At 49.5% G+C, this 27,362-nt stretch overlaps 1 protein-coding gene across 6 annotated transcripts in view; it reads left to right on the forward strand.

Moving 5' to 3' along the window:
• Positions 1-27,362, forward strand: part of ARAP3 (ArfGAP with RhoGAP domain, ankyrin repeat and PH domain 3) — a 582,982-nt gene that overhangs the window by 503,180 nt on the left and 52,440 nt on the right. The window lies entirely within an intron of this gene.

A 27,362-nucleotide genomic window follows, 5' to 3' on the forward strand; every position in this document is an offset into this window, starting at 1 on the left:
GTACCAGCAGAGGCCATGTGGACTCAAGTTCAACTCTTAACATGCTCTTGGGTTTTTATATGCATTTGCCAGCCTCAGCCCCAGCCCTGCAGCAGAGTCAGCACAGGCACATGGTGCCACTGCTCTTTGTCTACACAGCTAAAAAAGTGTTAAAATATGAAGTAGTTGGACTTTAGAATGAAAGAAAATCATTTTATGGCCTAGAAATTTAGCATTGTTTCGATATAAATTGAATCAAATCGACTATTACAATTAAAATAGTACAGCATATACAATTGAGCATGGGCTGTCATTCGAGTACTGAATGTTACACACAGGGGTTAGTTTCACTCTTTATGTCTCTCCCATTTCCAATCATTTTTATTAAGCAAATTTCTTGGATGTGGATCCCCTCACCTAACTCCTACCTTTTCTGCCATCTCAGAATATCTGACCCTTCATTTCAAAAAAGTGATTTCCTGTTGTATGGAAAGAAGTCCTATTTTACTCACTTTTTCGAGGGCCCTCTGCTTTTACTTGTCTTTAATGGTGCCCTCCCTTTCATCCCCTAATTAAAGCTAACCAGGTCTCTCTAGGATGCACCTCTTAAATGTGTGTGTAGGCCTTTAGGAAACCTTCTGTACCCCAAATCCCTGGGCTACTGCCAAGCGGGCACTTAGTCTGCACGGGGCTGACAGCTGTACTGGTTCTGGATGATGCCAGTTCATTATAAAATAGTGGCTGCGTTAACATAGATTTCTGGAATACGGCCTGGTGCACAGATTTTTCGAATTCACTTAGCTAAAGTGAAGGGGGAACTCTGAGAGGTTAGCCAAACCCCAATCAAGGTAAAAGTGGAGAGCAGTGAAGGCTATTCTCAGGAGAGTGTGAGTGGCGTCAGGGGCCCTCAATGAGTCCACAGAGTGTAGCACACAATTCAATGTAGACAGGTATTTTTAAAAATACAATATTTATTTGAGGCCTTCTACACACACTGAAAACTTTAACTAGCAGGTGACATCGTGCAGTTGTCACCTGCTAGTTAAATTGTGCATTGTGCAGTTCCAGGGGTGAGAGCAGCTCCCCGGGCAGCCCACTTTCAGGATAGTAATCCTGCTGGTCCACCTGGGACAGTAGTGAGTTTCCCCTTTTTTATTTTCCATTTGTTCTGACTGTTTTCGCGCTCTGAGCGCGTTGTGTGTGTTTTCTCCCTCCCCCTCCCCTTGCAGCCTCTTCCTGCTTCCCTCCTCCAGCCCGCCTCCCTGCCCGCCCCCCCCTCTGGTTGGCCTCCTAGCGTGTCCCTCTGGACTACCCGACGGCTGCTCTCCCCCGCTCGCCTCTTTGTGCAGTTCCAGGGGTGAGAGCAGCTCGCCGGGCAGCCCAGTTTCAGGATAGTAATCCTGCCGGTCCATCTGGGACAGTAGTGAGTTTCCCTTTTTTTTTCCATTTGTTCTGACTGTTTTCGCGCTCCGAGCGCGTTGTGTGTGTGTGTTTTCGCCCTCCCCTTGCAGCCTCTACCTGCTTCCCTCCTCCAGCCCGCCTCATCTACTGACCCTTCTTGGCAGCCCCACTGCCCGGCAGCCCCCACGGTTAAGGGCCCCTCAGGCAAAGGGCGGCTCCTACTGCTGCGGCTCCCTTGTGTCTGCAGGTGTATGCAGGGGATGCCAGGCGCCAGTACTTGGCTTCTCCACCTCTCCCGGCCCACCCCACCTACACCTGGTCACTTCATTCGCTTAGTGTCTTCACCCCACTGTGTTCCACAGTTGTGGTAAAATAGGGTTTTTCTCCCCTCGCAGGATTCTCAAACTTAGGTTGCCTCTGTACCTAATACGCTTTTTACTGTTCTGAAATGTGGTAAAATAGGTTTTTTCTCCCCTCGCAGGATTCTCAAACTTAGGTGGCCTCTGTACCTAATACGCTTTTTACTGTTCTGAAATGTGGTAAAATAGGGTTTTTTCTCTCCTCGCAGGATTCTCAAACTTAGGTGGCCTCTGTACCTAATACGCTTTTTACTGTTCTGAAATGTGGTAAACTTGGGCTTGCCGCTCACTTCCTGCCTGCGTGCTCTCGTATCGTCTGTCTCCCCCCCCTCACTCCCTCCTACTCCATGGTGCTCTCTATCTCGCCTATCTTCTCTAACTGCTTCTCTATTGACTATCCTGCTCTCCTCACTAAATCTGGTAGGAAAAAGTTTAAAAAGGACATCCTGGTCTCCAACCCAGGCCTCCCTATCGCTGACAACCACACTGGCGCCTGCTCCAAGGAAACTCTCACTGACATCCTCTTTTTCGTGCCTTCGCCTGACCTATGGACCCTTCATATGGTCTCTGTGCTCTCTCCTTTCTCCTCTTCTCCCATTAATGGCGGCACCCGTTGGGATGTCCTCTTGGCCTCCATCCAATCCTCTAAGGCCATCATTAATGTCTACGATAATGGGACCGTCTTGGTCCAAGGCCCTCAGGCCAACCTTCACCTCTTCGATAGACGCTTCCCACGCCTCATCAACTTCCTTTCCTCTCCTGCTGTCCCTCCTCCTCTGTCCTCGGCTACCTTGCCTCTACCCTCCCTCCCTGCCCCCTCTCGTGCTCCTTCTTCACCTCCCGCTTCTACACCTCCGCAGGGCATACCTCTGATTTGTACCCCTCCCCAGAAGTCCTTCAAGGATAGCAACCTTCTCCACATTGCCACTCTTAACTCTCGCTCTGCAATCAAGCATTCCTCTGATATCTGTCACCTTCTTGAGGAACTGGACCTTGACGTCCTCAGTCTCACTGAGACATGGTTCACGGCCAGCTCTGTCACCAGCTTTGACACACTCCTACCTGACGGTTACAAGATCCTCTCCATGCCCAGGCCCAACCGTGCAGGGGGGGGTGTGGCCCTTATCTTCCCTGAGTGGATTCCTGCCACTGTCACTCCTACGCAGACCTACTCCTCTTTTGAGTGTCTTGACTGCCGACTCTCTCTCTCTCCTAGCCATTCCTTTACTGTGGCTACTATCTATCGGCCACCTGGTCAAATTTCCTCCTTCCTCTCTGAGTGGGCTGACCTCTCCTCCTCACTCCTGTCCTCAACCACTCAACTCCTCATTCTTGGTGACTTCAACATCCACTTGGATGCCTCCTGTCCTCTTTCGTGACCTCTGCGACTCTCTCTCACTCTCTATTCTCCCGTCTGGGCCTACCCATTCTGCAGGGCACACTCTTGATGCTCCGATCTCTTCTGACCTTCCCCTCTCCGTCCCTCTCTCCACTCCTCTCTCCTGGAGTGATCACTTTCTCCTATCCTCCCACCTCACCCTCCCTACCCCACAGGCAAAGCCACCCTCATCACTGCCACCCACCTTCTCGGTCATCCGACCCATGAAGCGTGTGTCAGTTGAGGCTTTCGCTGACACCTTCTCGCCCCCCCACCCCCTTTGGCTGACTCCCACCCTGACACAGCCCTCTCCATGCTCCACTCTGCTATATCTGATACTCTTGATATTCTTGCCCCCGTCATGAGAATCCGCCTGAAGCCCAAAGCCAAATGTAACTCCTGGTATGACTCGGATCTCGTCACCCTAAAACGCAAGTGCAGGGTGGCAGAGAGGAAATGGCGTGCTTCATGTTCATCCTCTGACAAACTGGCCTGCCGCCTGCTCCAAAGGCAATACCGTCTCTCTGTTCTCACCAAGAAGAGAGCCCTTATCCAAGCCCGCATCTCTGCGGCATCTAACAACTCGGCCGAACCCTTTAAAATCTGCAAGAAGCTTGCCAACCCTGCTGCAGTCTCTACCTCTCCTGTCCCCTCCCAGGCCCTCTGCACTGCACTGGCCTCTCACTTCATCTCTAAAACTCAGGACATCCTGTCCTCACTCTCCTCCTATCACCTCCCTCCCTCTCTTCCCGGCTCTTCCTCTTGCCCTTCTGCAGCCACCCCTCCTCCCTCCTTCTCTGCCTTTCCCCTTTTTTCTGCTGACGAGGTTTCCAGACAAGTCCGATCTATGAAAGTCTCGTCTAAACAGGTTCACCCCTGTTCTTCCAAAACTATCAAGGACCACATCGACTCCCTGGCTCCTGCCCTGGCTGACTTTTGCAACCACTCCTTCGCCTCTGGAGTCTTCCCATCCCCCCTTAAGCACTCCCTTGTGCACCCTCTTCTTAAGAAACCCTCTTCTGACCCCTCCTGCGTGGCTAACTATCGCCCAATCTCCATCACTCCCTTCCTGGGCAAGCTCCTGGAGAAACTGGCCATCTCCCAGCTTAACCTCCATGCTGAATATGTTGGTAGTCTTCATGACCATCAATCTGGCTTCAGAGCTTCCAGAAGCACGGAAACTGCTCTCCTGAACATCCGTGAGGACTTGCTCTTGAACCTCTACTCCAACACTCCGTGTGTTCTCATTCTGCTCGATCTCTCTTCTGCCTTTGACACTTGTCAACCATGCCATCCTGCTCAACCGTCTCCGTGATAACCTGGCTATCACTGGTCAAGCTCTGGCGTGGCTGACATCTTTCTTCTCCAATCGTCCCACCCAGGTCCAACTGCGGTCCTTCCTCTCTGACATCTTTTTCTCCACCTGTGATGTCCCCCAGGGATCCAATCTCTCTCCCTGGCTGTTCAACCAGTAGCTGGCACTCCTTGCCCACCGCATCGCCGCTCTCTGCCCCAACTTTCAGTGCTATGCGGACGATACCCAGCTCATTTTCAGGCTACCCTCGACCTCCTCCTCTCATCTCTGACTGTCTGTCTGCTATCCAGGAATGGTGTGCCGCCAATGACCTCGGCCTTAATGCCAGTTAGACTGAGATTCTACTCATCGGCACACCCACTCCCTCCTTCCCTGCAGCTCTCTGGCCGGCCTCTCTTGGCCCTCTTCCTGCTCCTACCAGCAAGGCAAAAAACATTGGGGTTATCTTCGACTCCACACTCTCCTTCTCTCCTCATATATCTGACGTCTCTAAGAAGTCACACTACCAGCTGCACCTCCTCAGAGGTATTCTTCCCTTCCTCTCCTTCCCCCAGAAGCTCACTGTCTCCCGAGCCCTGGTTCTCTCAAAGCTGGACTACTGTATCAGCCTCTATCTTAATCTGCCTGCCTCCACTCTCCGCCCTCTGCAACTCATCCAGAACAGAACTGCGAGACTTGTCCTTGGCCTCAAGCCCAGGGACCGTATCTCTCCAGGACTGAAATCTCTACACTGGCTCCCAGTGGCTGCGAGGATAAAGTTCAAAACCCTCTGCATTGTCCACAAGGCCTTCTGGGGCCTGGGGCCTAAATACCTTCAACTCTCTCTTCCTAAATATCTTCCTTCCCGAGCCCTTCGCTCATCCGTCTCCAACTCCCTCAGGGTCAGCCGCTTCTCGAAGCAACGAGCTGGTGGTAGATCTCTCTCCGCGGCAGGGGCCTCTCTCTGGAACAGCCTTCCTGCCTCCCTGAAATTTGAGGAGACCCATCTCCGGTTCCGGAAGCACCTCAAAACCTTCCTCTTTGCTTCTGCTTTCTCTCTCCCTCTCCCCTGCTAATTCTTCACTGAAACTTCACTGAATCTGCAACTGGGCCACTCTCACTGACCTCGGTCCTGGGCCCAGCCACTCTCCACTTGCACTGCCTCCCTGGCAACCCCTGCACTGCGGGACTGTCTCTGTATCCCTACAGCCCACCCTTCCCAACACTTGTCTGCACTTACCCTGCACTTGCCACCAGCTGGCCCTTTTCTTGTACTGCACTTCCCCCCTCCCCTTCCCCTTGCACTTCTCCCTTCCCTCTACCCCTGCACTTGCGCAATCTGAATGACACCTGGCCTAGTAGGATCGTTGTCTGTCCTCCCCTTGTTTCCCCCCTCCCTGCCTCATCGCGCCTTGAAACACTTGTGTATAGGCGCGTTACAAATGCCATATCATATCATATCGCCCAGTACTCAATAATAAACAAATATATATTCACCAAAAGTTTATAAATGAGTGTGATTTAGAGTGATTTAGGGTGATGCGTGTCGGAAGCGGCCTCTGTTGACGGCGAATTGAGGTGCGGCTTGACACGGACACAGACGTACGCCGCATGTAGAGGTCCTTTCCTCTGATTTCTGAGAGTCGAGAGACGCGAGGAGAGCGAGGGGAGCAGGGTCGCGAACGGCGTACAGCGGCTTCTGGCACCCTGCTCACCCCAGCCTGCTCGGTCTGCCTTGCCTATCGCCCTGCAGAGCCTGCCTGGAGAAGCTTTGCTCCTGTGTGGACGCTTGGGAGGAACCTACTAAGAGGAGCTTGTAGCTTCTCTGGCGAGAGGCATTAGGGTAAGCCTGATACGTGACACCTGGCTACCGATACCTCTGGGGGCGCAGACCCTTGGCATAAGGAGCGAACAGGGAGCGGGAGAGGTCGCCAGCACTATAGATGTGATATACTAGGTATATCACATCTATATATATTGCATATCTTACATAGCCTGCACTGAGTAAAGTAGGCTTCTCAAGCAGCTGGTCGTGTGAGCTGGGGGTGGCCTCATACAGCGCAGTGCCTGTATACGGGAGGGGGGTGCAACTATTACCCGTCTTACCCACTATACATAGTGCTCTCAGCTCTCAGTCTCATAGCTGTGAGCTAGAAGGTGAGACAAGTTGAGATCTTTTGAATGAGCTATGGGGAGCAGGTTTACACCTTGTTGGTACGCTGAAGGTGATTCGGAGGCTCAGATCATACGCACCTCTCTGGGGGACCATAAAGATATATAACCATTAAGGTGACTGCCTATCCCTAGCCTTACTTCTGCACAGCTCGGAGCCTTCACATATATCATTGTTCCTGGGCTAATTTCTGTGGAGAACTGGATTCAGTGGGTATGCCCCGGAGACTGTGGGCTTTCTGCCTTTGATCCAGGGCATTCGAACTTAGGTACAGTGTGTTTAAGGCCAGAGCTGTTGGGCGAGAGGATTCATTTAGGTGGCCCCGGAGGAAGGTTGGGACACCACCCCCTCTCCCTCTGCGTGACCTACTGGTACAATTCTTCTTCCTTGTGGATCACAGCAACCATTATTACATCCTATACTGTAGCCCTATTTTATCCAGACAAGTGAACATTTGGCGGACAGTGAGTGGCACCGGAGATATGCAGCGGGGAAAAAGGTCTGCCCATTCGATCTATAATCTGCGGAAAATCAAGTCTCATCCTACAAAGGATTGCAAGGAGACCAATATGAAGGGCAATAAACCTAGGAAGAACGCAAAATATTCTAAACCGGTGGAGCAAGGTGCCATCACTGAGTTTTTTCCTGTGAATCCTCCTCCTGAAATAAATTCCACCATTATAGAGGAAATTGCAGTCCCTGATTTAAGTGGCTGCATTTCCTTAAACACTACCTACCTTGATGATATTGACAATAATTCCCTCTTAGATCTTTGCTTAAATATACAGAGAGGAATGTTGTCACAAACTCCTCAGATGTCAACCAGTGGTAGAATGCCTCTGAATGTAAATAGCACAAGCACCTCCCCTGGTTTACATAATTCTGGTGGAAGTGGCGGTCGCCTGTCTGCTTTCCCTAATTTGGCAATGGCATCGATGGAGGATGTGCCCGACAAAGAGGCTGAGGATAACAAGTGTCTGCATTCGAGTTCAATGGAGATAGCTGAACTCCAATCATCGGTTGCTGCTCTGCAATTTGCGCTCAAGATCCTACTGCTAATGTCAGGGTGTATTTTGACAAATACCAATACCCTTAACAGGGCGTTAGATCTGCAGGATCTCCCTCATGAAGAAGCGGAAGCGAACCTATCTGCCGCTGTGCATTTAGCCGAGGAGATTGAGGAGCGGGAAACCATGGTAGAGGTGGTAGCTGAGTTTTCTGAACCTATTAGGAGCATTGTAGTTGAGGATGTACCACCGGAGCCGGCAGATGACCAGGAACCAGTACAAAGCCCTTTTGCTCCCCCCTCTCGGAAACAATGTAGATTGGCAAAAAAGGCACTTAAAAATAAGAAATCCACGAGTGCCCCACTCCCGATTGTGGGACCTCGGCCTGTCCCTGAAACACACTCGAAAAAAGCAAGGAAAAGACTTGCAAGAGCGGCTGCACGGGCATCAACGACCAAAGGTCTTCTTACAGACTGGCTTGTGCCGGAAGAGAAGTCTTTCTGCCTGGACTCAGACAAAGCCTCCCTGGTAGAACTGGAACAGGGCTTTGTATCTAGTCTGTCAATATGCCCTGAACAACCTCCCGGGTCAGCCGTGGCGGGAGAATTACCTTTGCCTGTATTGTCTGACCAGAAGAGCGTAGCCAAGGATACTAACGAGAACCACATCTGTTTCATCAAGAATCTATACATGAGTGGCAAAGACCCCTGGCTGGCGCGTTCCGAGTTATTAGTCAGACTCTAACCCTCACGTTTCGGCCTTACACTGTACTTTTTTGTCAACTGCGCGACTGATCAGGAAATTCAAAGAGGAACTGCGGGCAGTTGACATTGACATTGATGTGGACCCCGACAAGACTGATTTTTGCCCTGAATCTGAGGACACTGTCTCTCCTGCCACGCCCACGAATGATCTTAAGCCTGTGGCAGGGGAAAATATTGTCCTGGCCGAAATACAGCAAGTTCTTAAATCACTTCTGGAATCCCTCCCGGGAGCTCTACAGAACCATTGATGTTTTTCCTTACTCACTTGGAACTGTCAAGGCTTTGCCCATCTTTTGAAGTCGGAGGGCTCTGTAGACCTATTGTCCAAACATAGTTGTATTTGTCTCCAAGAGACTTGGTCATTGGACCCTTTACTGCTCGATGGTTTTGCTATATACCAATCTCCTGCTAAACGGGGCAATAAGGGTCGCCCTTGTGGGGGTCTAATCACAGGGGTGGTAAACACGGTTACATCACGTAAGATTCAGTGTAAAGCAGAGGACCATCTTATGGCAGTAGAGGTTGAGTACCCTGAGGAGGGGGGTTTAGGCAGGTTTCTTCTTATTAACTTATATAACACTCCAGGAGCGGTAGTGAGAGAACCTCTACAAGAGGTAATACAGGATTTATTGTCCTCTTGGTCGTTGAGGCCTGGTAATGTTGTGGTGGTTGTTATGGGGGATTTTAATTGCCATATGACAGATGAGGTAATTACATCTACTAATCCTGATCTTAATGCAACATGTTTAATGACTCATGGAAAAAGGGAGGCTGAAGGACTAGGTTGGCTCCAATTGTTTGACTCTTGGGACCTCACGATGATCAATGGCCGTACTCCAGGAGACAGGCCCGGGGAAACATACTTGGTCAAATGGAACATCATTCAGCACCCTGGACTACATATTTATGTGTCCTGAGATGCAGTCTAGAGTTGTTGACATGAGTGTGACCGCTAACAAATGGAGCGATCATGCGTTGCTTCATTGCTCACTCCGCCTTCCAATCCCTCCCATTTTGCCTTTGAATATCGGCAGCATTAAAATCAATTGTGCAGGATCTAGAATAGTTTGGTCTGAGAAAAACATAAGATCGGCCACTGAAGCTCTTAATCCTGCTGCTACAGCTGATTTCGATGAATTCAATCTCATGACTGCAAATGACATAGAAGATTGGATCCTGGGATTCTCAGGTAAACATGCCATGGCTAAAATGGGGTATATGTCAAAAACTAAGGGCATTAAACCGCCCTATAATAAGGGAATTAGGGATGCCAAGAGAGGGCTGAGAGCGGAGATTCAGGGCCTTAAGAGCTTGAGTCTACTGGGAGTCCTTTACTGCTTGAATGTAAGAAAAGCTAAGAACAGATATAGAGCCATCATTAAGAGTATAAAAAGATCAGAGAGGAACAAAACATATCAAAGGCTAGTACAGACTATCTGTTCTAGGAATCCTGGCAGTATTTGGGCACTCCTAAATGAGAACGGAGAGAAGGTTAAAGGCTCTTTAGTAAACCCAGTTAACGAGAAGGTATGGGTAAAATTCTTACTAGACCGTAATTCAGGGGAGACGGAGCCTTTATTATCCTCGAATCAGGCCCCTATCCTTCCGCCCTTTGATGTCTCCGTGGGGGCTATCCTGAACAAAATAAGCGCTCTTAAGTCTAGAGCCCCTGGCCCCAACTGGCTGGCTAATGCAGTAATCGAGAACCACCCTGTATTTTGGGCCGACTTATTCTCCCTACTCTTTAAAAAGACCTTAGCACAGGGGACAATTCCCCCAAGCTGGCAAACAGCACTTCTTATTCCTGTTTTTAAAAAGGGTAGTCGCAGAGACCCCAATAATTACAGGCTTCTTTCCATGCTTGACATCACAGGAAAACTCTTTGCCTCATTACTGCTTAGTGAATTGCAGAAATGGGTAGAAGAGACTAACATACTTAGCAGATTTCAGTGCGGATTCAGGCGCGACTTTTCCACTTCACACAATCTACTGGTGATGGATATACTGCATACACGGGCGCTCAGCAAGGGGCAGCCCCCATTGTATGCCCTCTATATTGATTTCAAGTCTGCCTTTGACTCTATCCCTAGAGCGCGATTATGGGCTAAGCTTGAAACAATGAGTTGCCCCACAGGTCTCTTATACTACCTGAGACTCTTGCACCAGCACACCTCTGCTCGCCTAAGATTAAACCACGAAGGCAGCATGACCAAAAAGGTGATCCAAAATAGGGGGGTAAAACAGGGATGTGTTACAGCTCCCCTGATCTACAATTTGTATGTGTATGACATTCCTGCAGTGTTAGCTGAGGTTGACAATTGCCCTCAGAAAATTGGTGAGGCAGCGTGCGTAGACCTGGCGTATGCGGACGACTTGGTCATATTTGATAACACCATTGGTGGACTTGGGCGCACTGCCTCTATCCTATGGGATTAGGCTAGGATTAATGGCTTGACCATTAACCTGGACAAGACCAAGGTGCTTAGATTTACAAGGAAGAGAGCATGCCGAATGAATCTGATGGTGCATCAAAATCACATACTTTACACCCCTTCCTACCGGTATCTTGGAGTAGAAATCGAGCCCCATGGCAATTACCATCATTGCAGACAGGGACGCATAACCAGGGCGACATAAGTTACAGCATTAATATCCACATTCACTAATAAGCAGGGTAGTTTCACTCTTTGGGGGACACAACACTTATATATCCAAGTGTTTGCCCCCATGATCATCTACGGCCTTGAGTCACTTTTATCATTCAATCTGACGTGGCTCCAAGTGATGCAGGGCAAATTTTGGCGCCGGATACTGGGGTTGTCCCCGGGAGTTCCGATGGCCTTGATTAGACTCGAACTGGGCCTCCCATCACTGAAAGCCATGATACTTAAAAGGAGGGCAGGGTTCTATATTAAGATGATTGGCTGCTCTACCAATCCCTTAGTGTCTGTGATCTACCAGGAAGTAATCAAAAAACATACCACTTCACCCCTATTAAAAGCCATGACCACATTTTTTGTAGACATAGGCTGGACGCATAGACGGACAACCATTACTAAGGAAGTTCTAAATGCACTAGGGAAAAAGGTGGACTTGTGGGATTGGCTTGAGAATTTCTCACATTTGAGCAGTCTAAAGACCTATCAATTCGTAAAATACAGATTGTACACCTATATGAAACCTCAAGCTTATCTGTATCTTTGTCCTACTAAAAGGCTTAGACGTTTTATCATCTTGTTCAGATTGGAACAACTGCCCATGTTGAGCAACTTGGGAGCCAGGGAAAATATTCCTGCCAAAGAGCGAGTCTATCGCTTATGTAAATCCCCTGAATGCCTGGAAACTGCCAAACATCTCTTAACTGAATGTCAGACATTAAATCGTACAATCTACACAACCCTCTAACTATGTGTGAAACATCATTCTGGCTTTATTGTACTAACACCTGCAATATGAATTTGATTATTGCACTGTATAATGTCTGGCAACAGATAGAAGTATGTTTGGGCTCCCTGATTTGAGCTATCTGAGTATGATGGTGTCAGGAACAGATGAGTTATATTGCCTGGGAAGAGGTCTACTACTACTTTTATTTTATCTTCCACACAAATTTGAAACAAACAGGTTCTTGGAAAGGTGCTTATGTATTACATTATGCTGCTAAGTTTGTACAGATTTCTGGGAAAAGATATTGATATATATATATTTTAATATGATCTCTTCTCTATTTGTTTATTCAAACATTTTTAATAATGTTGTTTTTCTTTCCGTATATTATATTTGCTGATGATTTGTTTGCATGATTTGATATTAATATATGTAGTTTGTTTTATGTGTAAAGTTTGAATTTATTTTCAATCTATATCACATTAAAGAATTATTATTATTAAATGCATTCAAATGACTTATTCAACAAAAGAGGTAAGTAAAATAATGCAGCAAATGATGGAACCAGATCCCAAGTGAATTCCCCAACTTAAGCAGTCCAATCCCTAAGATGAATGGAGCCTTGTGCTAAAAAAAGTCACTACAGCCACAGTGCTTCGCCCCAGAATGGAGTCTCTGAAGGGTAGTTCTAATGTACTTGTGTTGGTGATAGTTCAAAGAATATAGAGAACGGTAGTCGCCTGTGTGTTTCCCATTTCCTTCTGAACTGTGTTTTGGCTCTTGCACTATCTGAAATGTCGCCAGGCTGAGTACGATAGTTAATTTCACATTCTTGTTGTTCATGGCCTGTAAGAATGTCATTGTATTTTCCCTTGTTCCCTTCCTTGCCGTGAAGAACTTTGAAACACGATGGGCCTCATTACGAGGCAGGCGCTCCCGTAATGAAGGGTGCCGGTACGGGACCGGCACCGTTCATTACGGGATGCCCTATTACGAGGATCCCTTGCGGGTGAAACCAGGCGTCCTTAGCGGGTCCCGCAAGGGGATCTTGTGGAGCTAATAACGGGCCCGTTATTAGCTCCCTCCCCATTCCCACTGAGCCCTATGGGGGCTCAAATGGGAATGGGGATTGGTTTTGTGAATGAGGAAATACCGGGTCCTCCAAAGTTGGAATGACCCGGTAATTTCTCATTCACAGAACCCGGAGCTGGAACCCGGTATGGAGGCAGCCATGCCCTTAATAAGGGCATGGCTGCCTCCATAATCGTAATGAGGCCCATTGTGTATAGGTGCTATATAAATAAACTATCATGTCATATCATATAGTGAACAAGGTTACTGAGGTAAGTATTTGTATACTTATCTTTCAGAACATACTACCCCGTTTCAACAACCAAATGGCAGGGAAATGGAAGGTTAGGAGACAAAGGGACCTATTCCTAATGTTATCCTATGGAATGCAGTGGGGGGAACAGATGCACTGCTTTTACTCCCCCATCTCCCCGCCCCTGACTCTTGTTTTTCTCAGATGACTTCCTGAGTCTGTTGGGGTCGCTGGAGTTTGGATTTCCTGCATTGGTTCCAGTGAGAGGTGCCCAGGAGCTGCGGGTGCAAGGATTCTTCTGGTCAGGTCCAGATGCAGGATGCAACCCCTAGCAATGAAGATATGCAAGATTCACTGATGCAGGCCTCTTCAGGACACTTCGCAGGAGGGGGAAGGTGAGTTCAGCATGGCCTCTGCACACAGGTGACAACAGACATCCTTCCAGTCGTGGTTGCAGAAGCCTCCCTAGGATAGAATACCTTGATGCTGGGATGCTGAGAGTTTGAAGGAAGGCGGATTGCTCCACAACCGTCCAACAGCCTAAGTTCGGAGTGCAACTGCAGAACGCCAATGGTTTTAGCGAGGTAGCCCACAAGAGAGATTGTCACTCCACTGGGTGGTCCAGGGACACTTCCGAAGGCTCAGGATGGCCGGATCTTTCAGAAGACGTTGAGACTAGTTGGTGACACTAGTCCAAGGACTGAAGCACCACTCAGGGTCTTCAGAGATCAGGAAGTCCAATAGGGCTTCATCGGGCCAGACGCAGGAAGGGATGTGAGGCCTCTTCAGGAGTCTTATTCGGATCTTCAGTTGGCTGTTCATCTACAAGAGATTCTTGGCTCCAACACTGATTTGAAAGAATGGCTGCAGGAGTCCACATAATAGCACATAGTTTATCATGATCCACTACATCGAATGTTGCAGATAAATCTAACAGCAGTAATATGCAGTTTCCCTTCGTCACTAATGGTATTTACAGATGAAGGAGTGCCGTTTCTGTACTATGGTTGGGCCTAAATCCAGATTGTCTAGCTCCTAGGAGTTGTTTTTGTTCAAGATGGGCTTGAATTTGGGTGTATGCTATTTTATCTATGATCTTGAGCAGGAACGGGACCGTGGTTATTGTGGCAATAAGACCCGAGGCGACGGGCCAATACCGCCCCCGGTAATGCCCCCGGGGCCGTAGTTACCGAAGCCCCGGGGGCATTACCGTGGGCGGTATTGGCCCGCCGCCGAGGGTCTTATTGCCCTTAGCACCCTGGCCCGTTAGTCCAGGGTTCTAATGGCATTTTTTTTTCTGTTTCGAAACAGAAAAAAAAAATGGCTGCCGGGAAAGGGAAAACGTAGTCCGTTTTCCCTTTCCATGGCGGCCATCGGGAGCGGACGCGCTGGGAACACTTGTGTTCCCAGCGCATTCGCTCCCAAGACCAGAAGAAAAAAGAAGGTAAGTGGGGTTGAGGGTGGAAGGGAGGGGGACAAAACAAAAAAAAAAAAAAAGTACCGCGGTCTCTGGCGGGGGATGGCCCAGGTCCGAGTCTCCACACGGCTGGAGGTTTCCATCATCCCCCGCCGGCGATCGCAGGATAGAAGGTAAGTCGGGTGGGGTGGGAGGTGGGAGGAGGGAGGAAAAAAAAACAATTCTTACCTGAGTCCCCGACAGGGGACAAAGGAAGCCTCCAGCCATGGGGAGGCTCGGAGCGCGGATTGCCCCGTTTCGAGCCTCCTCATTGGCTGAGGGGCTGCGACGCCCCTCGCGGGAACAGAGTAGCCAGCACGCACGGCGTAAAAGGGAATACCGTGTGGTATCGCTCGCAAATGAGCCAATCACCACGCAGTATTCCTGTTGCGCCGCGCGTGCCGGGTGCTAATGGTCGGTAGTTTGTGGGGACTGTCGAGTCAAGGGATGGTTTTTTCAGAAGTGGGGTCATCCAAGCTTCTTTTATGCTGGCTGGGACCGTATTCATATTGAATGAAGCATTCACGAAACGAAGTTGGTGATAATAGGGGTGAGGGTGGGGGCACATAGTTTAACTAAGAGGGCTGGGAAATAATCCCCTTTACAATTAGAGACTTTTAATTTGGAGATGGTGTCTGTCACTAGATCTTGGGTCACTGGGGTAAAGTGGAATAGCAAGTTAGCATTGTCATTGGTTTTGTTGACAGTAGTATTAGGAACGTTTTTTTCAGCTAAGACTTTTCTTTTTGTGTGAATTTTCTTTTGTAGTAATACAATTTTGGAGGCTAGCGCATTTTGGATAATGGTACACCATTCTTTGCTATAATTAGCCAGGGTGGTAACTGGGGTTGGATTTTCCAGTCTGTCAGAATGGCGAAGAGCTCTTTCGAGTGTGAGGTGGTGTTGCTAATACAAATGTTGTATGCATTAGCTTTATGGGTTATGATTTCTGCTTTGTATAATTTGTTGGCAGCTTTGAAAGCATTGTCAGAGTCTGTTGTGGGAGATTTTTTATGGATATGTTCAAGAGATCTTTTAGTTCACCTTAACTTAGCGAAACTAACTCGTCATTGAACCAGAAGCTCGTTTGTTTGTTCGCACATCATGTTTTGGTTGTTATGGGTGCTACCGAGTCAATAGTGGTAGTGAGGCACTTGTGGTAGGTGTCTGCAAAGAGACAAGGGTTGTCACTTATAACCATGTTGGATGCCAAAGCTTCGCTTAGGATAGGGGCTAGGTTCTCAGCTGTTAGCTTACGAATGTCTCTTGTTTCATAAGTGTCCGTTTCCTTAGTCTTTGAGGGACATATCTCATTGCTAGTAAGGGTAAAGTTAACACTGTGGTGATCAGTCCAATCAAGGGGTGTGATCGACTCGATAGATACTTTGGAATTGAGCGTGAGTATCCAATCCAATGTTCGGCCCTTAATGTGGGTGGGGGCATTCACAAGTTGTGTGAAGTTCATGTCTTTGAGTGCAGCATGGAAGGCGTCTGCTTTATGGCCCTGCTTGTCATTAAAACCTAAATTAATGTCACAAGGATAATACATTTAGTATTAGGCTTGATATAGGGAGCTAATACCAGAGGGATGTCTAAGTCTGGATGGTTGTTGCTATTAGGTGATCTGTAGATGACCAAGATGTTGCTGGTGGTTTTCTGGTTAGATGCAAGTTTGGCTAGGAGGAATTCATAGCCTTCTATTTCTTCAAGTGGGCAGGATCTAATGTGTACGTTTGTTTTAGCTATTATGGCCACGCCACCTCCTTGTGCATTGGATCTATCAGTCCTGAAAATATTATAGTCTGGTGGGATGGCAAGAGCTAATAAAGACCCAGATGCTTGCTGCAACCAAGTTTCTGTGACTGCTAGGAGGTCCAATTGTTGTACAATGATGAGGTCATGTATCTCAATTGCATGGGCTCCTAGTGAGCGGGCATTGATAAGGGCACCTTTAAGGTTAAGTGGTGGCTCTACTGGAGGTGAAGTGGTGGTAGTCAGTATCTGCGAGTCTCAGGTGCTGAAGGATTGTTTGGCAGTCACTACAGAGGGTGTCTTATGTTGTTTGTTGTTAGGCAGAGGGTTGGGCTTAGGCTGTTTTGGCATAGCTAGAGCCGAATTATGGTTGCGAGGGAACACTTTTGTACGTGACCTTAAGCGATATTGTCTAGTATTACCTTGAATAGGATAGGAGGGTGAGTCATCCTTATTATTTGGCGCTTGTTCTGGAGCCTTCATGGATGTGATAGTAATGGGCTTTGGAGTCTTAATGCTTCTTGTAGCACTTAGGATATTAATGTAGTCATGGATGGGCGAAAACGGTGGGGTGGAGGGTAGAAATGGGGTGGGACAAGGGATGGGATGATGCTGGTAGCAACCAATTCTGGAGAGGCCGTTTCTATGGGGGATAAAGAAGCTTCCTGTACAGGGTAGGCAGTCCTTTACAATGCAGAATGGAAACATAGTGGCGAGTAGCAAGCCTAGCATGACTATATACTCAGTGGGAGTGTGGATGTAGCAATGCTAAAGCACACACGTCAAAAGAGGCCGCCTATATGAGTAGTACAAAACACTTTGATAAAAAATAAGAGTTGAAATTAATCTAGCAACAAACATTCTGTTTCGGCGAGTGGCATAATGGAATCACAGCGCATTACTCATTCACTGAAGTTCACAGTACACGTTAAAGATGCAATCAGGCTAGCATACTACGTATAGATATGTAGGGTGAAAGTTAGTGCAACACAATGGGCCTCATTACGACCCTGGCGGTAAGGGGTTAGCGCCATCGTTAGCTGCGCCGACCCCTTACCGCCAATCACGAGTTCCCTTTCCGCCATGGCGGATTTTACACCTGCTTCTAGCGGGTGTAAAAATCCATGGCGGTAAGGGAACTTGGTGTTAATTACGCCACCGTAATTTACGGTGGCGTAATTAACGCCTTCCCCACTCCCATTATGCCCTATGGGGCAAAAATGGGAATGGGGAAGGGTAAATGGGGATTGGGGATTTACCGCCCCGCCAAGGTCGGAATGGGGCGGTAAATCCCCTTACCGCCATGGTGTTAACGTAGTTAGCACCATGGCGGTAAAGTCACGGCCCTGGCGGTAACTTTCCGCCAGGGTCGTAATGAGGCCCAATCAACGTAAGGGTACGGTTTGATTTAACAAACTACCAGGTTAATTAGGCACACTGCATTCCATATTAGAGTGTATGATTGCATGCGCACAGCTTAATACAATTTCGTTAAGAGAATGAGATACGCAATGTTAGTGAAGACCGGCTGACATTATTTAATTATTTAATTCTGTGATCAAGTAAGGAGATGAGCTAGCATAGAACGGTGAGTCAGACTTGCAAGTCATACGGTCAAGAGTAGCATTAGTGGTACATTTAAGCAGGTGAGAAAAGACTGGGCACAATTGTGTGTTAAACAGAGTACGTCAACAATGGGCAGTACACTAGTTATTGGATATGATACAGAAGGGCTAACTACAAATTATTAAGTCGCATAAAACAGAAGATAACGTAAAATACAACAAAAGGCATCCTGAACAAATTTGGATTTCTCAGCTGTATGGAATTCAATTGTGCGACACTAGGCAGCATAATCATGGGCTCACCCGAAGATCAGCGCAGCGGCTTGGTGTATGTTGACGTTTAGCACATGCCTGCTGATGAACCGATGGCTAAAATGGGATTTAAAGTACAGGAGTGGGCAGATCCTGCCTGGTGGATGACACCGAGGTCAAGGGGCAATTTGGTCACAAGTATTCATCAGAAGTGAACTTTAAGGTCAAGGGCTCGTTGTGGGTTACCAAGATAACGAAGTTAGAGCAGCAGGGAAGCTTGCAGACGATCAAGGCGAAGCGACAGCTGGTGGGCTAGGACCCACTATTGTGTGTAGATCGGGAGAAGGGCACAGACAGGAAGGAAATCAGGGGCACACCTCTCTTTTGCCGAAGGGGACGGCAGACTGCTACAGAATGCGAACAGGGTGCCAACAGGGCCTTTTTCCTTGGCCTTCTCCGCAGGCCGTCTTCTGCCTTACGGCGATGCTGGTTGGGTGACAAGGGGCTAGTTTCCTAGCAACTGAGGTAACATCCTCGTTTTCATGCCGCGTTGCGCCAGCAATTTTGGAATCAGGCGATGGCTCGGCGGCAAGGTTGCGGTGCACAAAATCAAACAAAAGGCAGTGGCTGACGGCTGAAAGGGGTGAATAAAGCCTCAGGCTGGCCTCACCCTGTGTGTAGGTTGTAAATTCTGGTTTCTCGTGCAGGTCCAACTCAGTAGCGAGATTACGGTCGAGGTGCTGGATCCCTGGCAACACGTGTTGCTCCTGCATTCTTCACGTTTTCGTCTGGACTTCACTCAGCAGCCTTGAGAATCAACATATATCTGCACTGGAGCCTTCATTTCAGTTTGGAGTCTGTTTATACAGGTTTATTTTGAGCCATCCAGGCCTTTTCCCCTATCTCAATGTTTCTGGGGGAGGTGCCCCTTCCCTAGACAGTTCCTAAGTGTGGCATAGTGGTATCCCCTCGTGGCAGTCCATAACTTTTCAAGGAAAGAAGAAAAAGGATCTCCCTCCTCCGTCATCCATCGAAGGTTCAGGTGAGGAGGAGGGCACACCCGAGAAGCGGAAGGCGTGTGGAGACTGTGGTAGGGGTTTAGGCATTGTCCCGCGGTCTCTGGAGTGGGGTGAGCTCCTCAGTTGTCAAATCCACTTGTTTGATATGAAGCGGGCCAGTCTGCCGAGTTTGCCGGTGAGTGAGCCAAGCGTTTGGGATTTTAATAATCTGGAAAGGGAGAGGCAACAGTAACTTGTAAGAGCTTTTGCATGCGAGTGCAAAGCACCCAAAGCCATGAACAGGCCTGATACAAATGTAGCGCTAGTGAGGGAACGAGTGAAAGAAGAATTAAGCAGTGCATTGTCTTGAAAAGCATATGTTGCTTAACTGAAAACGTGTTTTTTAATCAATCCCTGATAACGGAATTATTTTTTCACATTACGCCTGGTATAATGTTACCTTGGTAAATCTCCAAAAGTTTGAGGCAACAAGAAGGGTCAGCATTGACTAAACGAGGAGGTTGAAACCAGTCTTGCCATTGCTGTTTGCTTATAAAAGGAATCTGATTTTTGGGGGATGTTTCCTGATAACTGTGATTGTATTGAATACTGAACGGAATGAAAACTCAAAGCAAACTTAAATCATGCACATTGAATACTGAACTGACTGAAACCGCAAAATTATACATGAAAAATCAAATTGAAGAAAACTTTATGGGCAAAGCTAATAGTTGATGAAAGCTAAAAGGGAAAGTGCCCATTTGAAAGCAACATACGCAAAAAACGCACAAGTGTGAATGAGTGCAACAGAAAGACCATCACAAAGAGAACATTATCGATACAGGGCCTCATTACACGGTAGGCGGTAAACCATGGTGCTATTAGCACCATGGTTGCCGCCGGTACCATACCGGTACCACCATGGAGAAAAGGGGAATTACCACCCTATTCCAAGGTTGGCGGGGCGGTAATTCCCCCTTTCTCCATGGCCCTTCCCCATTCCCATTTTTGCCCCATAAGGCTCAATGGGAATGGGGAAGGGGCTAATTACGGTACCGCAAATTGCGGTACTGTAATTATCACCAAGGTCCCTTTGCGGGCCCCAACTTTAACGGCTGGCCTACACCAGCCTTTAAGGTCGGGTCCCGCAAAGGGACCTCGTAGTAAGGCGTTAAGGGTTTACCGGTACCGGTGCCCTTACCGGTACCAGTAAACCCTTACCACCTACCGTGTAATGAGTCTTACAGTGTGCCAAGGCCCAAAACTGACAGAGGATGTGTGACCCATTGTGGCAAAGCCAAGAGGCTTACTAGAAAAAGCCCGAAGAGTGTGAACCTGCACGTAAAGCCAAGAGGCCAGCAAGGAGAAGCTAAGTGAGTGTGAATCTGTACACAGGGGCATGTTTAGAAGAACCTGTGTGGGGTGAAGAGCCTAGGGATCCTGGTTGTGCGACCTGTGATGGATGGACTGCGTAGTCTCACAACTGCACCTAGACCATGGAGACCTAAATTGTGAAATCCAAAGACATTGTGAAATAAGCCAAGAAGAAGCACTGTGAGTGAACTGGTAATTCACTCCAGAAGGAGGGTCAAGTTGACCTAGATTTGTGTTGAACTTTGAAAGATGTAAATCAGTACAAGTTGCTACATTGAAATCTTGGGATGGGAACCATGAGTTTTGATGAAATGCAAATAAGCCTCGAGACGCCTTTTTGTTTGAACTGTGTTGCATTGAACTTCAGGAAGGGAACCCAGAGGAAGTGTGGAACTGTATTGTTTTGTACTTGGGAAAGGTTATCTTGACACTTTTGTGGAACTTCCTTGAACTTGGAGAAGGGGAGCTGAAGAGGAAGCTAAGAGCTGGCTGAAGCTCAGAACTTTGTGTTGATCACCATTTCTTTTATTATTTACATCCCTGCACATTGTTTAGCTTTAGGTGTGAGGGCAAGGATAGGTTTATGGACACAGACAGACATTTAAGTTGAACTCTTTGACACAGACTTTCCTTAGTTTCGTCCAGGTAGGGAAATCTCACCTTAGCATAGGGCATGTTAGGCCTTCTACCATCCTGACATTTGATTTAATTAACCATTTTATTTTGAAATTTGAATCTGTTTTCTATGTCTTACATCATGATGCCTTCACAGTCCTTACAAACTATGGAGGAAACGTTGCCAAAAGAGAAATCGTTGCTAGCAGGCTGCACGAGTTGTAGCCTTTTTGGCTCACTGGAAGCCTTTAATTACTGCAGGTTTTCAAAAGAGAGCTTCTCTTCTGATGAATTACAGATTCAAGGTAACTGTGCCTTTTTGCCCTTGTGTGTGATCGGGTGGAGTCCAGGAATGATCAAATAGATTGTCTGGGATAATTCCTTCAAATGTTTGCGTGTGGTGGCCAGCAGTTGACTGACCTCCTGCATTTGAATGATGCATGTTTGTATAATTGGTGGTTTAGGGTTATCCTCTAGCATTTGGTTTGGCATAAACACTGACGCTCTGCACCAGAAATATTGTCAACTGGTGGGTTTTGACTCTGAAATATCCCAGAGATGACTGGCCCGAGGGTGACCATGGAAGCAGTGTAACAGCATCTAATCGGACACTGCAAATCCAATGCTCTACCTCTTTCCTGACTAGGGGAAGCCTTTTCTGGTGCTCCTTTTTTCGGAGATCCAGTGTGGATACTGGTTCCTTTCTTCAGTAGGAGTTTGTTTCTGCTCCTCCTGTTTAGGAATTCTCCTGTGTTGCTTGACCTTGCAAACTGTCCAGTGCCTCATCCTAACATCCCAGCATTGCTCTTGCCTCTGCTGAACCCTTTACTTAATGCACCTCTTCTGCTCTGCAATCTACAAATCTAAAACCTTTAAGCCAAAGAGCCACCAGACCTGGAAATCCGATCTGCCATTGCTAAGTCACTATTCCATGGCCTGTTCTTCAGGGGATCGCTCCAACCTCAGGTGGACACCCAGGTCTGCTCTTCCGAGGTCAGGGTCATCTGTTCCAAACCTGCTCCGTGGCTGCCAAACGACAATTGTCACAGACACTGTTTCATGGATCTATTTATTTATTTATTCGCATTTGTATAGCGCACTTGCAGCCCATGGACATCGAGGCGCTGTTACAAGTAAGTGTTGGATTCTTAATTCAGCAGATATGCATGAGACCAGAGGTCTTATGGATACAAAATTACAGGCATAGTTGCAGGTGAGGCATGATATTCATAATACAGTAACAGAATGTATTCAGGTGCGTTTCATACAAAGAGCTTGGTTTTAACAGCTTTGCGGAAGGCTTGGTGGGATTCAATCATTCTGATGTGAGGTGGCAGTGCGTTCCAGTGGGTGGCGGCCCGAGTGGGAAAGCTGGCACCACCAGCGCGCACCTTGCGTGATTTGGGCGTGACAATCGTGATGGAATAGCACATTCTTAATGGTCTGGTGGCAGAGTGCTTGGTGATTCTTTGGGTCAAGTAGGATGGAGCAACTACTATGGAGGCTTTTCACTGGGACATCTCCAAATGCTTTATTTTTTAAGATTTTCTTTTGGGGGGATACTCTGACTCACCTGTGAAGATGTGTGGTGTTCACCATGGCTGTAATGCTCCAGTACCAATCTAGCCCTTCCAGAAGCAAGCTGCGATCTCGGGGGCTGGGCATGTGATCACTTAGCTCTCCAAGCTACCATCCTGGCGTTTGCTGAGTGTGACGATTGTGTTGAACTGCCTTTGGTGAGTCCTCTGATGCTTCGTGTGGTCAGAATTACCTTCACGGACCCATGTGTAGACCCTTTACTTTCCTTGATAGTGTAATATTGGTCCATTTTTTGGGCCCACAGACTTAACATTGGGATTTGGGGACGCTGGGGGTAATTGTGTTTGAGTCCTCTGCCCTGTGACACCAGTTTCTCCAGCATGGGGTCTGGCATGGATTTACATGCTCATGAATATTCGTCGTCAGGCTGGGAATCCTCGGTAAAGAAAAAGTCAGTATCAGTTTCGTTTCTGATCTGTCTTTCTTAATAGTAACCAATCACTGATTTCTGGGTCATACTGCCCCCAGCCAATGACTGCCCTCTCCCTAAGCCCCGCCTCTGGCAGCCATCCTCAGATTTTTACCGCACGCTCAAGTGTTGGGAGTCCTCGTGTTTAGCTCTCGAGTTTTTTACTGCGTTTTCACGCTTTTTCAGGAGATTTTCTAATTTTTTCGGTTTAATCGAGCCTCAAGCTCCACCGTTTCTACTTCCGATAACGGGGACCCGTTTCGGAATTCTTCTATGCCCCTCAAGGGTGAAGTTTTCATTGAGTTTATACTTCTTGGGGGATTCCGGAAGATCTGCGGCCTACCTCAACGGACATGGCCCAGGACAAGGGAAGCTCGACGCCCGGATCCAAGCTGTTCAGGTGCTGCCCTGGATGCGGATTACAGAACGTTTTCAAGGAGGACGAGCATTTGCGATGTCTCTACTGCCTCCATGAGGACAAGATGCACATGGAGAAAGACTGTGCGTTCTGCAAGAACCTTTTGGAACGGACCAAACAAGATCGTCGTTCCCGCCTCGCCGCCTGGCTGGAGAAGGGCACAGCAAGTGAGAAGGCGAGGAAGAAGTCTGAGCGGGCTTCTACGTCCTGTGAGGGCGCCTCGGCAATGGGGGCCCAACAGAAGGCCAAGCACCGCGAGTCCGCGGGCACCGGGAGGGCCGGAAGGTTGGGCTCTTCGGTTGCCAAGCAGGGTGCTACTTCCCCAGCACGTTTGACCACGAGCCAGCGCTCTTGTTCGGGGAAGAAGAAGTCCGAGAACCCAGGTAGGCCGCTGGAGCGGACCCGGTCGATCTCGAAGGGGGAGTGAGGCGCTGACCCTCCCCCCAAGGCGAAGGCCCAGGACACACCTAAGGTGGTGAGGGCTTTGATCCACCCGGCAAAGGCCTCTACCGAAGTGGTCGCTGCGACCCTGGCGAAGCCGGCTGAGACTACGCCTGTGGAAACGCCCGCTGGGCCCAGAGTATCCCTGCCACCGTGGAGGGATTCCTCTTTCCAGCCCATCGCTAAGACCCCCGTGAAGTCCCTGGCTGAAAAAGAGTGGGGGGGCGGTGGACATTACGGACTCGGAATCAGCCTCTGAGGAGGAACTGGTGGAAACCGAGAAGGGCCTCAACGAAAGGTCCATAGGCCTCAACGAGAGGTTCATAGGCCTCAACGAGAGGTTCGAGAAGGTTCGATCCCAGGGGGCGGTCCCTGCTGACGTGATCGAAGATAGCGACGACGACGACGAACAGGGCCCAGTGGAACGGCCATTCCGTCTGTCGCAGCCATTGCCCGAACCCCAGGATAGCTCGGCGGCCATTTTGTTGGCAGTCCAATCCTTATGCACCGAGATAAGTACGAGATTACCACAGACCCCGACGGAGGATCCAGAACCAGGCCCATTGGGAAGCCCTCAGAACAAGCGGAGGAGAGTCCACCCCGCTCTGCCCTTCGTGCCTGCGAGACCGGTGGACCCCTCATCCCCCTCGCCAGACCCTAGAGAGGATACGGCGACGGATACAGCGACGGGGACGGACGATGACAGCGCGATGACACAGCAGACATCCTGTCGTTACCCCCCCACGGGCGTCTCCAGCCGACGAAATTGGCTTTTTCCACGCCATGATAACCAGGGCAGCCGAGCTCTTCCAGCTCTGCCCTGAAGAACAGAAAAAGGAGGGGTTTCTGTACCAACGACGAGAGGCCAAGAGGAAGACAGTCCTCGCAGTGCCTTTACTCGACGACATCTGGGAGGAGGGGCTTGCTGTCCTCAAGAACCCTTCCACGACACCAGCCAAGAGGGACAGGTACGAGAAGAAGTACCGAGTCCCTGATGCCGCCCCTTGTGCCTCAGGGCCCAACCCACGCCGGACTCTGTCGTCTCGGCAGCGGCTAAGAAGAAGGCACCGGGTGCGGCGGCTTCAACTTCCACCTCCCGGCCGGACAGCGAGGGCAAGAAGTTGGACTCTATGGGACGACGAGTCATCTCGTCGGCGGCGACAATGATTAAGGCGGCCAATGCCTTAGCGATCGTGGCCCTCTACGACAGGGAGCTCTGGTTCAAGATAGCTCCCCTGCTAGGCTTCCTGCATGATGACAAAAGGGCAGAGGCCCTAGAAATTCTGCAGGAAGGTGAGGTGGCGTCGGATCACGCCATAACGGTGGCAATGGACATTGCCGATACCGGATTTCGCCAACTGGGCAACAGAGTTTGCCTCCGACGACGAGGATGGCTCAAGGCGACAGACTTTCGCCAGGACGTCCAGACCAGGGTGTTGGACATGCCGTTCGACTGCAACAACCTTTTTGGTATAGCGGTGGATGAGTCCCTACAGGCCATCAAGACCGACTCGGAGACAGCCTGGGCCCTGGGGGTGCTTCAACAGCGGTGGCCCTTTCGGAGCTCCGGAGGCAGACAGGGTGCCTCCAAAGGATCCAGCGGTGGCTCCTCCACTTACCGCCAGGCGGCCCGCTCCTCTTCCCAGGAGGCCTACAGCAAGGGGGATCCCGCCGTCGTCGCCAAGGAGGCCAAGGCGGCAAGGCCGCCTCTAATCAAGACTGACCCGGCCGTGTTGTCGGGCCCCCACCGAAGCACCCCGGTGGGAGGCCGGCTGACAAAGTTCGTCAGCGTGTGGGAGTCCATCTCCACCGACCATTGGGTGTTGGACACCCTGGCCAACGGGCACTCGCTGGAATTCCAAAAGAAGTGCCCTCGCATTCCTCCCGTGGCCAGGAAGGAGAATCACGTCCCTCAACTACTTGGAGGTAAAGGCGATGCTCAAGAAAGGTGCCATCGAGCTCGTCCCCAGAGGGCTCCGGGGCTCCGGAGTGTACTCAAGGTACTTCCTCGTCTAGAAGAAGACAGGCAGTTGGTGCTCCATCCTGGACCTGCGTCGCTTAAACAAGTACATCGAGGTGCAGAAATTCAGGATGGTCACCCTTCAGCACGTGCTGGGACAGCTGGAGGAAGGCGACTTCCTATCGTTTTTGGACCTGGAGGATGCTTACTTCCACATCCCTATTCTAAGAAGGCACAGGAAGTTCCTCAGGTTTGTGGTTCAGGGACGCCACTACCAATTCAGAGCCCTACCGTTTGGATTAAAGTCAGCACCCAGGGTTTTCACCAAGTGCCTGGCACCAGTGGCGGCGCGGTTGCGTCTGCAGGGGATCCACGTTTACCCCTACCTAGACGACTGGCTAATCCGGGCAAGGACAACAGGAACTCGCCGTCGAACACACGGCGAGGACCGTCCGGTTGCTCACGGAGCTGGGGTTCGCCATCAAATCCCACCTGGTTCCATCGCAGATAGCACTGTTTCTGGGAGCGAAGCTCGATACAGTGGGGCAATTGGCCTCCCCTTCAGAGGAGAGGACCAAGACCATCCTGGGCAAGGTGCGGCGCCTGCTAGCCACGGACGTGGCCAGGGTGAGGTCCATCAAGTCCCTCCTTGGGATGATGTCCTCATGCATCTACCTTGTACCCCTTTGCAGACTTCGGATGTGTCCGCTACAGGAGTTTCTCAACGCCCGCTGGCTCCAAGCGAGGGGCTGTTTCGAGGACAGGATCCCTCTCAACGAGGAGTTCCGTCGGGCGATCTTATGGTGGGGCATCCGTGTTCACCTCACGACAGGCACGGAATTTCAAATCCCGGCGTTTCAGGAGACGGTGACAACGGGCGCCTCTCTGGGGGGTTGGGAGGCCCACACCGGAGACCTCCACGCAAGAGGCCTTTGGCTCCCGGAGGAGAGGTCTCTCCACATCAACATTGTGGAGCTCCGAGCAGTGTTCTGGGCTCTCAAGTCGTTCCTTCCGTCCCTCAAGGGCAAAGTGGTGAGGATCTTCACCGACAACACCACCACGATGTTCTATATACGGAAGCAAGGAGGCACCAGATCCCCAGCCCTATCCAAGGAGGCCCAGGATCTGTGGCACTGGGCGGTCGCCCAGGGGATGTTTCTGGTTCCCTTCCACCTGGCAGGAATAAAAAACACCATTGCGAACTCACCCAGCAGGGAGCTGCGCTCGTACCACGAGTGGGAACTGCGCCAGGACCAAGTGGATCGACTCTTCCAACGATGGGGCAAACCCCAGATCGACCTGTTCGCGACGGCGACGAACTCCAAGTGCCAGACGTTCGCCAGCAGGTTCCCTCAGCCGAGGAGCATGGCCGATGCTTTCTCGTTCCCTTGGGACGGCCTGTTTCCATACGCGTTCCCTCCGTTGCCGTTGCTGCTCCGCCTCATCAACCAGCTCAA

The sequence above is a fragment of the Ambystoma mexicanum genome, chromosome 3q, assembly GCF_040938575.1.
Source record: "Ambystoma mexicanum isolate Mex_15411 chromosome 3q, UKY_AmexF1_1, whole genome shotgun sequence".
Classification (NCBI taxonomy): Eukaryota; Metazoa; Chordata; class Amphibia; order Caudata; family Ambystomatidae; genus Ambystoma; species Ambystoma mexicanum.